This window comes from Malaclemys terrapin, chromosome 21 (assembly GCF_027887155.1).
Source record: "Malaclemys terrapin pileata isolate rMalTer1 chromosome 21, rMalTer1.hap1, whole genome shotgun sequence".
Classification (NCBI taxonomy): Eukaryota; Metazoa; Chordata; order Testudines; family Emydidae; genus Malaclemys; species Malaclemys terrapin.
This window is the reverse complement of record NC_071525.1, coordinates 214,345-226,423: the sequence shown is the minus strand read 5'-3', so window position 1 is coordinate 226,423 and position 12,079 is coordinate 214,345. Positions and strand designations below refer to the sequence as shown.

Sequence of the window (12,079 nt, the reverse complement as noted above, 5' to 3'; positions counted from 1 at the left end):
TTCAAGCTGGGGGTGCAGCAGTACCTCCAGTACCCTTAGTTCCAGCACCTATGCCCAACCATATCAATTCCAGAAATCCCTATTTGCTGAAATGGTGCCTATCGGCTGTTGGCAACTAGCATTGTGTAGAGGAGCCCTGAAGCTTCTGTAAACTATGCTGATGACTGGACCAGTGTAGAAATGGTCAATATGAGGGAGAGGGTAGGAAGGGGGTAGCCCCATTTTGCATATGCTGGATCTTGGATAGGTGGGATTTGGAGAGGCTTTATCAGTGTTGATAAATGCAAAGTAATGCATATTGGAAAAAATCCCATACAAAATCATGAGGTCTAAATTAGCTGTTACCATTCAAGAAAGAGATCTTGAAGTCATCATGGATAGTTCTTTGAAAACATCTGCTTAGTGTGCAGCAACAGTCAAAAATAGCTAACACTGTTAGGAACCATTAGGTAAGAGATAGATAATAAGACAGAAAATATCTTAATGTCACTATATAAATCCATGATATGCCTACACCTTGAATACCACGTGCAGTATTGCTCTAGCAGTTCTGGTAGCCTCATCTCAAAAAAGATATACTGGAATTAAAAAAAGTACAGAGAAGGGCAACAAAAATGGTTAGGGGTATGGGACAACTACCATACGAGGAAAGATTAAAAAGATTGGGACTGTTCATCTTAGAAAAGAGACAGCTAAGGGGGTTATGACACAGGTCTATAAAATCATCATTGGTGTGGAGAAAGTGAATAGGGAAGTGTTGTTTACCTCTTCACATAGCACAAAAACCAGGGGATCACCCAATGAAATTAATAGGCAACTGGTTTAAAACAAACAAAATGAAGATTCTTCACACAGCACACAGTCAACCCGTGGTACTTGTTGCCAATGGATGTTGTGAAGGCCAAAGATATAACTGGGTTCAAAAAAGAATTAGGAAAGTTCCTGGAGGATCAATGGCTATTAGCCAAGATGGTCAGGGATGCAACTCCATGCTCTACATGTTCCTAAAACTGTGAATGCCAGAAGCTGGGACTGGATGACAGGAGATGGATCACTTGACAAATTTCCCTGTTCTGTTCATTCCCTCTGAAGCCTCTGGCACTGGCCCCTATCGGAAGACAGGATACTGGGCTAGACAGACCATTGGTCTGACCCAGAATGGCCATTCTTACGTTTTTATGCAATAGTGGCTCCATAATTAAGGCTGCACTGAGATCAGAATTTAAAGCAGAGATTAAACCCGATATGTACGAGTAAAAGTGTACCCAGTCCAAATTTACAATATTTATACTAAATGTTCAAAATGATTTCTGAGAATTTTCAAGTAAATGTTAGTTTACAAGTTATAATCACTTTAGATGACCCCAATAAGATCCCAAGAGAAAAAATATTTCTTATTTCCAATATGCAAAAAAGACCAATTTAGGTATTGTAGCAAGATAAAAGACACAGGGTACTCTTTAATGTGTTCATGTTTTATTAACAGTATGAATAACTATTTCTAGCCATGTTGCAGTGATAGGCAACTAATATTTTCATTGTAAATTATTTGTCAAATGGTTGCTTCGAGAACCTACATTTTCATTTTAAAATGTTTATAGTTCTTATGGTTGTAAAGAAAACCTAAGTGTAAAGCAATACAGTATTTACTTCCTGAATCTGCTGATCGAGAAAAAATTGAAGCTAACATTCTGCATTTTTGTAGGTGTGTTGTGTACACTTCAATTTTTTTTCTAATATGTATTACATATAATTCTGATTTAAAGTCAAACATATAGAAGTTTGCTTTTGAAAAAAGAAATTCTGACTATGTAAGTTACCTTTCTATTCTCAGCATCATAGGTGAAAATGCTAAAATTGAAATTTAAAAAAATTTAAATAATTGTCATTAAGTTATTAAATGTAGCATTGGAAGATACAAGTTAAGGACAATTTTCACTTCTTTGAGTGCACTGAAGGTGATGGCATTGTTGAATTGAGAGTGAGTGCGTTAAAGGTATTAGGCCTTGGTCTGGTCTACACCTAAACCATTGGTTGATCTAGGTTTGGTCATTCAGAGGTTTGAAAAATTCATACCCCTAAGAGATGTAGTTAAATCGACCTAAGTCATGGTGTATGTACCATTAGGTCAAATGGAAAAATTCTTCCATCAACCTAGTTACCAACCCTCATGGGAGTGGACTTATTACATCAATGAAAAAATCCTTTCCATTGCTGTAGTAAGTAGCTATACTACAGAGCCTTATGTCCACACAAAAATGGTTTTCAAAGCAATTTATTTAGCATCTTAGGTCACAGTAAGTAATCCTCCTTGGAACAAGAGTAACTCCACTTTGCGGACACTTCATTTGCTCTAAAGTTTGTGTGGACCAATTTCTAACTACTGTGCTGTTGGCAGTCCTCCAGCTAGTATCCCAAACTGCACTACTTCACACCTGGATTGACCTGCCTTGTACCTGGGCTCTCCATTGCTCCAGGGTCATCTTGTTTTAATGTAATATCTCTGTTTAAATGCTGGTGGGCAGACAGGAATGCCCCTTTTCAATACCAGACAGTAGTGAGATCACATACTGATGATAGCAGTCATGCTGCCCCCTGTGGGCACATGCAGAGGTCCTGGACTTGATTGGACTCTTTGGAGACAAAGATATCCAGTTCCATCTGAGTAAGCTTCATTGTAATGCTGACATCTACAAGGCACAGTCAGAGAAAACAAAGGTGAATGAGCACTTTCAGAGCTGGTCCCAGTGCCAAGACAAAGCAAAGGAGGTCTGGAATAAGTACCTGAAGATAAGGGACCAGGACCTTCAGTAATGTCACCACTACCTGTCCATATTATGAGGAATTACACCACATTTTTGAAAGCAATGCCATCACTGAACATAAAGCTGATGTGATAGATAGCACCGCACACCACATGGCAAGTGCCCAATAATACCGCCAACTCCTTGCTTGACCTCAAGAATGCCATGCTGTCCAACCAGGAGGAGATTTATCATGGTAGCCAAGAACTACAGGACTTGCTTGATATGGACAATGCACAAGAATCCAATGCAGACAGCCATATGGAAATCACTGTGGAGGAGAGCTCTACCATCACCCTGCCTAAAACTGCTGCAGAGGAAAGCTGTGCCACTAATTGTATTATACCAGAATATAGCCACTTTGGGGAATTCAAACTACTTTTTCCTGATATGGGATTTTCAGCACCAACTTGGGCAGAGTTAGAAGACCCTCTTCACCTGCTATGCATTTAAACTCTCTACCTCCCAATATGCTCTCCAAGTCATCTGTGCCACTGAAACTTTATTTTTTTAATTCTCTTTTGTATCTAACCTTATAGCCACCAGTACCTTTTCTGCATTGCAGAAAACCCCATTCTTTACTGAGACCTTTTCTGCTTGCTCTCCCTTTCCTCCACCCCATGCCTCCCTTGCTCAGGATGTTGGCACCACAGGTGTTAAGAAAGGAAACATACTACATATAAAGCATCTTTAGTGTAGCCCCACAAACAAACAAAAATGAGAAAAGGTACAGTGATTTATGTTCATTAGTGCACTCAGGTGATACTGAACTTCATAGAGTTCATGAGGTAAATGCCTCAAATCAGGCTACAGAGATATTCAAAATGCACAGATATTGTAAAGCGCTATAATATATTTGGTGTGACAGGGTCAGGTCAGATGGATACAGGAGAGTGTTAGAAGGCAGATATATTAGTCCCAGATTAAGTAGATCCCTTTTCCCTGGGTAAGGTAACAGGGGCAGTTCCAGAACAAGCAGGAACTTGCTGGAACCAATTAAGGCAGGCAAATTAGGACACCTGGAGCCAATTAAGAAGAAACTGCTAGAATCAATTAGGACAGGCTGGCTAATCAGGGCACCCGAGTTTAAAAAGGACCTCACTTCAGTTTGTAGCATGCATGCGAGGAGTTGGGAGCAAGAGGCACTAGGACCTGAGAGTGGGAAGGCGTATTGCTGGAGGATTGAAGAGTACAAGCATTATCAGACACCAGAAAGAAAGGTCCTGTGGTGAGGATAAAGAAGGTGCTGGGAGGAGGCCATGGGGAAGTAGCCCAGGGAGTTGTAGCTGTCGCGCAGCTGTTCCAGGAGACAGTCTAGACAGCTGCAGTCCACAGGGTCCTGGGCTGGAACCCGGAGTAGAGGGCGGGCCCGGGTTCCCCCCAAACCTCCCAACTCCTGATCAGATACAGGAGGAATTGACCTGGACTGTGGGTTCTACCAGAGGGGAAGGTCTCTGGGCTGTTCCCTGACTCACATGGTAAATCTCTGAGGCGAACAAATCCGCCAATAAGCGCAGGACCCACCAAGTTAGAGGAGGAACTTGGTCACATTGGATACAGAGTACTTAAAGCAGAATTCTATTAAATTTTGCAGTACACTTTAAGCCGACCTATAGGAGTAATAAAAAAGAATTCAAGACAAAAAGATAGTGTTAAATTTTTGCTCAAACACTGCCTGGCAAAGCAGCTCTATTAGGGCTCCCCAGATAGCAAGGTTGTTTCCTTCCAATCCTGCACCAGCTGCAGAGAAACCATCCATTTAAATGGCAGCGTTGCATATCTTCTCCTTTTGCTCACTGCCTTTTTGAACAGGAACTTTCTCTGTCTCCTGGTGACTTGGCTAAACGTGATGTCATCCAACATAAAAACTGCCTGCCAAGGTTCACGTGCAATTACTAACGTGCCACCATCCATCTAAAAACACAACAGATGCATCCAGCCATTGACCCTACAGTCCACAAGAAAACTAAAAAATGAAAAGATACCACCAGGCACCCACTCTACAAATTTCAGGCACCCCTGAAAACTAAATATAAATGCCAGACACCACGAATATTGTGAAATAAGTTTGAAAACATCTTAAAAGGAATCACAGAGTGGGAAGAGATGATGGGAATGGCATTCCAAAATTGTGGGAAAAGGAATTTGATTAGTATTGGCTTTGAGACTACCAGGAACTTATTGTTCCACTCCTGTGTTTTTTTTCTGATTTCCCTTAACATCTGTAATTGCACAAAGAGGGGAGTTGTCACCCACAGAGAGGCTATCAGAAAAACAAAATGATATAGACTCTCTCTTCCATTAAGTATTCTCTTCATCAAAACAGAGGGCTATGATGAAGGCAGAGTTGTGCAGGGAAGGTTTTCTGGAGCACATGGCCCTGGAGAGGGACATGATGCAGTCAATTCAGACAGCGCCAGCTGCGATGAAGCATCTTTTGATGCAAAGATCAAGCACTACACATCAACGTTCCAATGTCACACGAAGTGTGGAGAATACGCCATACTGGAACTGTCATTTCAATCAACCTAATTACAGGTCCTTCCCTCTACATCCAACTCCGCAGGAGATGGAGAATGAGCATCCTTTCACCCACCCGATCTTCAGGACTTTTAGACTATTCCTTAGTATTGCAACACCCGCAATGAAAGAGCTCATTTGAATGAGTGGAAGGACACGGTATCTAAATATAGGAAAGATGCCAGTGAACGTGAGGTCATGAGGGACGCTCGAGATGAGAGGTGGCAGGCTGCAACGCTGGGGCTGCTGCGTGATCAAACGGACATGCTCTGGCGGAGCTTCAGGAACGGAAGCAGGATAACAGACTGCCGCTGCGTCCGCTGTATAACCTCCCTTCCCCCTCACCATGTTCCATATCCTCCTCACCCAGACGTGTAAGAACGCGGGGGGGGGGGGGGGGGGGAGAAAGAGGAGGGGGAGGCTCTGTGCACCCTCCCACTCCACCCGAGTGGACAACCCAACCAAAAGGCTGTCATTATATTGAATTTTTTCAGTGGCCCTTTACTCCGCTCCTATCCTCCTCCCAAACCTCACCCAGATTACCTTGTTGGTTCTCTCCCTATGTTTATAATCAATTAATAAAGAATACATGATTTTTAAATGATAGTGACTTTATTTAGTGACTATTTCCTTTAAAAGCAAGCTGTGATTTAAGGGGGGAGGGTGGTTTGCTTACAGGGAATGAGTCAATCAAGGGGTCGGGTTTTCAACAAACAGAACTTTCACACCGTAGCCTGGCCAGTCATGAAACTGGTTTTCAAAGCTTCTCTGATGCGCAGCGCTTCCTGGTGTGATCTTCTAATCGCCCTGGTGTCCGGCTGCACATAATCAGACTCAGACTCCCCGCCCCCACACCATAAAGGTCTCCACCTTACTCTCACAGAGATTGTGGAGCACAGAGCAAGCAGCAATAACAATGGGGATATTGGTTTGGCTGAGGTCTGAGCGAGTCAGTAACGAGCGCCAGCGACCTTTTAAACGGCCAAATGCACATTCTACCACCATTCTGCACTTGCTCAGCCTGTAGTTGAACAGCTCCTGACTCCTGTCCAGGCTGCCTGTATATGGCTTCATGAGCCATGGCATTAAGGGGTAGGTTGGGTCCCCAAGGATAACTATAGGCATTTCAACATCCCCAACAGTTATTTTCTGGTCCGGGAAGTAAGTCCCTTGCTGCAGCCGTTTAAACAGATTAGTGTTCCTGAAGACACGAGCGTCATGAACCCTTCCCGGCCAGCCCACGTAGATGTTGGTGAAACATCCCTTGTGAGCCACAAGTGCTTGCAGCACCATTGAAAAGTACCCCTTGCAGTTTATGTACTGGGTAACCCTGGTGCTCCGGTGCCAAGATAGGGATATGGGTTCCATCTATCGCCCCACCACAGTTAGGGAATCCCATTGCAACAAAGCCATCCACTATGACCTGCACATTTCCCAGAGTCACTACCTTTCGTAGCAGCAGCTCAGGGATTGCTTTGGCTACTTGCATCACAGCAGCCCCCACAGTAGATTTGCCCACTCCAAATTGATTCCCAACTGACCGGTAGCTGTTTGGTGTTGCAAGCTGTGTTGACACAGCCTTGTCGCTAAAAGCTGCGTAGTGTAGACAAGCCTTGTTTTGTTTTGTTTTTTAAAACAGTACAGCAATCAAAGAACTGGGGAGATGAGCCACTGAAGCCACCTACAAGTTCCTTCCTTCTCTGGCACACATGGAGGAAGGACATTCTGAGCCAGTTCACCTGGACAACAACATGGGAATGGAGGCCTGGGGAGTGGAGCCAAGCCACCTGCAATGCACAGCAAAAAACTCCATTATCAAAAAATAAAAACTGTGGAAGATAATAATCAGTGAATTTTACATTGAAGTATTTTCAACTATGAGCCATGAACTGTGTATATTTGTATGGGGGTGGGAGCGATGCAAATAAAGAGTATTTCATAGTAACAAAATAAATTAATGTTGCCAAGAAGCAACCACCAACCTGTCTGGAAACCCTGGCTATAATCAACAGGCTGTTGAAAATGCCAAAACATTTTTCCATACCGTAGACAAGGCTTGAAAATCTTATACCTTTTCTGACTACTGCATCTTATTTTTTTCACAGTGCCAAGTACATCTGTTTGGAGTAACTTTTCCTGACAGTGTTAAAAACGGTTTATTCCTGCCTTCACTAGCATTTTATTATTTATTCTTTATATTACAGTTGTACCTAAGGATCCTAATAAAGGATAAGAGACCTTTTGTGCTAGGTGCTGTGCAAATATGTAGTAAAAAGACAGTATCTGTCCCAGAGCGCTTAGAGTCTAGGTTTCTGACAAGACACAGCATGTAGTTGAAACATTTTGGAGGTGGGGCGAGGAAGAGCAGAAAAACTAATGTGTTTTGCATAATAAGTATTAGTCTCAGCTCACCATCTGGCTAGAAATGATCAGATGGCAGTGTTCTGTAGTTATTATAGTAGAGAAGAATCTGATGGAAAGATTTAAAAGAGGATAAAGTGGTGGGTTTATGGATTATAATGGGGAGGTTTTCCCCCATCAAAGTGTGAAACACGAGACTGTGCAAAGGTGCTTATAGCAGTTAAACTGTTGTCAATACCAGCACAGCTGCACTTGTTGCTAACAGCTATTGGGGCCTTGTCTACCCTTACAATGATGGTACCACCATTATTCACCACCAGTGCAGCTCCACTGTATCTAACCCTGCTCAGCCTACACAAGGACAGAGAGATGCAGCGATTTTAAGTCACTTTTTATATATAATTAATCCTGGTCTTTTCAGCACCAAATAAATATTTAGCAAAGTATATCATTTGAGTGGAAGTTATTGGGCCCATTTCCCTTCGTGGGTAGAAGGTAATATTGTACCTGGTAGCCATCCTGGAGAAGCCAGGGCCTGCCTTTTATGCTTTTACATTTAAAACTGTAAAAACAAATAGCTCCCACTGAAAACATTTACATAAAACTAACTAATTTCAACTTTTCTTTTCTTTTTAAATAAAAAAGAACAAATATATCACCCATATCACTGAGATTGTTCATTCCCTGCTTGGAATCTTCCCCTCCTCCTGGACCTCTTTCAAATCCCCCTAGAATGATCTATAATTTTTCTCCCCCCTTCCCTCCCCGCCAATTACTATATGCAGGGGAGCAAGAATACATTCACTTATGGGCTTTTTAAAGTTTGCACTTTTATTCCTGTGGAATGACTTTTCAAACAAATCCAAGCACAGGTGACAAAATGTTAGCAGGATGTTTCTACTAAAATGATTTGCAGTGAAATAATTAATGTTACTATTTACCTTGCCATCACTGTTTTTGAAATTTACTGCCCCATTGTGTTGAAAAAGACAATTCAAATTTCGAAGGCTATTATCTAGTACGTCCCCAGACCTTGGAAGACGGCACTGGATTGCAATTGTAGGGTTACCATTCGTCCGGATTCCCCCGGACATGTCCGGCTTTTTGAGCTAAAAATAGCATCCGGGAGGAATTTGTAAATGTCCGGACTTCCCCCCCATGCAGAGCGCGCACGGCTAACAGGGCAGCTGGCCGGATGGTGCCACTTACATGGGGCTCTGACAGCCAGAGAGAGCCCCTCCTCCTCTCCCCTGCAGCAGAGATCACTCCCTCCTTCCCTGCATTCGCAGATCGCCTCCGGCAGTCTGGAGCTCCTCCCCCACAGCTGCCCAGCGTGCGGGGACGAACGGCTCAGGCCGTTCCTGAGCAAGCTCTCAGAGACATTAGGCGAAGGCCAACAACAAGGGAGCCAGGGGGTCAGAGAAGGGGCAGGGACGTTCTGGAGGGGGCAGTCAAGAGACGGGGGGGGGGGAGGTCGGGAGGGGCTTTCTGGAGGGGGGGGTGTGGATAAGGTTTTGGGCAGTCAGGGTACAGGTAGGAGGTAGGGTCCTGGGGGGCATTGGGGGGGGTCTTAGGAGGGGGCAGTTAGGGGACAAGGAGCGGGGGGGGGTATTTGGGAGTTCTGGGGGGGGGCTGTCAGGTGGCAGGGGTGGGAAGAGGGATCGGAGCAGTCAGGCGACAGGGAGCAGAAGGGTTTAGATGGGTCGGGAGTTCTGGGGGGGGGGGCTGTCAGGGGGTGGAGAATGGTTGGATGGGCGTGGGAGTCCCAGGGGTCTGTGTGGGGGTGGGGGTGTGGATAAGGGTTGGGGCAGTCAGGGGACAGGTAGGGGGTGGAGTCCTGGGGGGCAGTTAGGGGCAGGGGTCCCAGGAGGGGGCAGTCAGGGGACAAGGAGCGGGGGGAGGGTTGGAGGTCCTGAGGGGGGGAAGTAGGAGGGATAGGGGTGGGGCTAGGGCAGGACGGGGGCAGGGCTCCTCCCGTCCTCTTTTTTGCTTGCTGAAATATGGTAACCCTAGCAATTGGGTAGCTGTTTTTGCAACCAGAAAGTCTATAAATATAAAATTTATTTAAAATGAAAGCTTGAAGCTTGCATATATATGAAAAAAAAATCTGGAACTATCAAGATAGTCTGTCTTAACTGATAAACTGGGAATTACCTTTGTTACCCAAATTCTTCCTCATCCCTATCCTTCTAGGTATATGTTATCCCTACGTGTCTGTCAAATCAATCACTTAGACTTTTAGATCTTTGGGGCATGCACCTGTTTTGTGTTTTCTATGTAGCACTTAACATAACTGTGCACTATAAGTAATTTATTCAAACAACTCATATATAGATACTTTTCATTTACATCTTCCTTGGCATGTATTTTCAGTGGATTTAGTGATAACTTTAGTGGCATGGCATCATGGTCTTGGATCTGCAACTAGAGTTCAGGAATGTGGGAATTATATACCAGCGTAGACTGACTTCAAATTAAAGTAATTTAAAACCTCATATTTTAATCCTGATTTAAATCAGCAAGCAGGAAACCTTATTTTAAATCATCAATTTTCAGTCTTGTTTTGCATTTGTACTTTTTAGTTATCTTCCTAATGAAAGGCTGATTCTTATTGATTGGTAATCATTAAACCATGTAGATTTGCAATGAATTATAGTCTTTACACTAAAATTGGGACTTCATTTTGCATAAAAGGCCACTGCTGTCAAAAGCTGGTTAGCTCTTCAACAAACTCTGGTTCCAGGTGATAGCCAGTGACTTCCACCAGTTCAGTGGTTTGACTTTCTTTAAAACTTCAGCAGCAAACATGTATTGCTTGAATATTTTTTTCAAGCTTCAATGTTTTTTTAAAATTTATGTTAATAGTACAGTATAGTAAATTTAGGTCTTAAAACAAGTCGCCATCATTTCAAATTTAATTTTTAAAAAAGTTTATTTTAAATAAGAAAAATGTATTTTATTTAAGTTAAAATATCTGAGTTTATTTTTAAAAAATTATCCATTTTTATCTGTCCTGTTATAAGCAATATTGGAATTATTCACAGAAGTACATATCGGTGTGAATTTGTTCCTGCTTCCTCCCATGCAGTGAATATCCAAGGGGTCTAGGATGACCAGACAGCAAATGTGAAAAATTGGGACAGGGTGTGTGTGTGTGTGTGTGGGGGGGGGGGGGGGGGGGGTGTAATAGGAGCCTAAGAAAAAAAGACCCAAAAATCAGGACTGTCCCTATAAAATCAGGTCATCTGGTCACCCTAAAGGGGTCTGACAAAAAATAAACAAGTTTTATGCTATTTGCAGTGGTGTTTTTAATAAGCTCGAGACAAAGTAATTTCTGACATGCAATAGGTTCACACCGATTAACCAAATGAACATTGGCCAGCAAAACACAGTGGAGAAAAACATGTTGCCTTTGCTTTATACATGAAACACTTTGCATGATTTAGTGTGGAGGAGAAGGAAGGAGACTTTAGCCATCACTGTTATTACACTGTATCTATTCTTTAAGGGCAAGGACAAATGCTTAAAGTTGAGAATGTGCTTAAGTGTGACAATCTCCTCAATGGGGAAGGGTATGTGCGTCAGCCAGCAGAAAATCGGGTCCTTAACACCACATGACCAAAGAGTTCAATTCTGCCACCTCCAGTGCATGGGTTCTGCCTGACAGATGTTGCTGGCTATGTGTTTATACATGCGACTTAGCTGGGGAGGGCACAGGATAGGGAAATGGAACACCCTCCAGTCGTGGGAGCTTCCCACGGCAGCAGCAATGTGGAAAATAGGGGGACTTGTATTGAGAAAGGGAGCTGACTGGCAGGAAGAGGTGGGGCATATTCTCAGGATGAATTGTCTAGGGTTGCCAGGTGGAGTGAGGGTAGATGGTGGTAGGATGCTGAGGGAGTATAAAGAGACGGATAAATAGTCAGGGAGGTTGGTAATAAAGGGAGATGGGTATTTAAGGAGGGTTGGTTTGGGGGGGGGGCGCGCGCGCAGACTTGGCCCTCAACTCAGCACAGTACTTCAGCACATGTTTAGCTTTAAACTTCAACAGAATGTGTGAATCACACAAATGTTCTGCTGAATCATGGCCTTAGATAAGTAGTGAAGAGAGGCAGTGAAAAGGGGCACTTTGCTCCAGAATAGCATTTTAGTTGGTTGGGGAAATTTTTATGCATATTGGGAAACTTTTTTATGTACACATCTTGTTACAAAATAAGTAAGTAATCATGCACACTTATGTTTGCAATCCTTGTCCACTCATTATATTTATCCCATCTTATCAGAACGAGAGTTCCTTGAAGCAGGGGCTGTCTTCTCATATTTGTAAAACACCTAGCACATTTTGGGTGCTACTGAATTATAAGCAGTACATTGTAAGTCTTCATTCCATCAGA

General features: G+C 43.2%; 1 protein-coding gene across 4 annotated transcripts in view; it reads right to left on the bottom strand.

The window, feature by feature from the left end:
• Nucleotides 1-12,079, bottom strand: part of ASH1L (ASH1 like histone lysine methyltransferase) — a 146,236-nt gene that overhangs the window by 109,304 nt on the left and 24,853 nt on the right. The gene's annotated exons all lie outside the window — the stretch shown is intronic.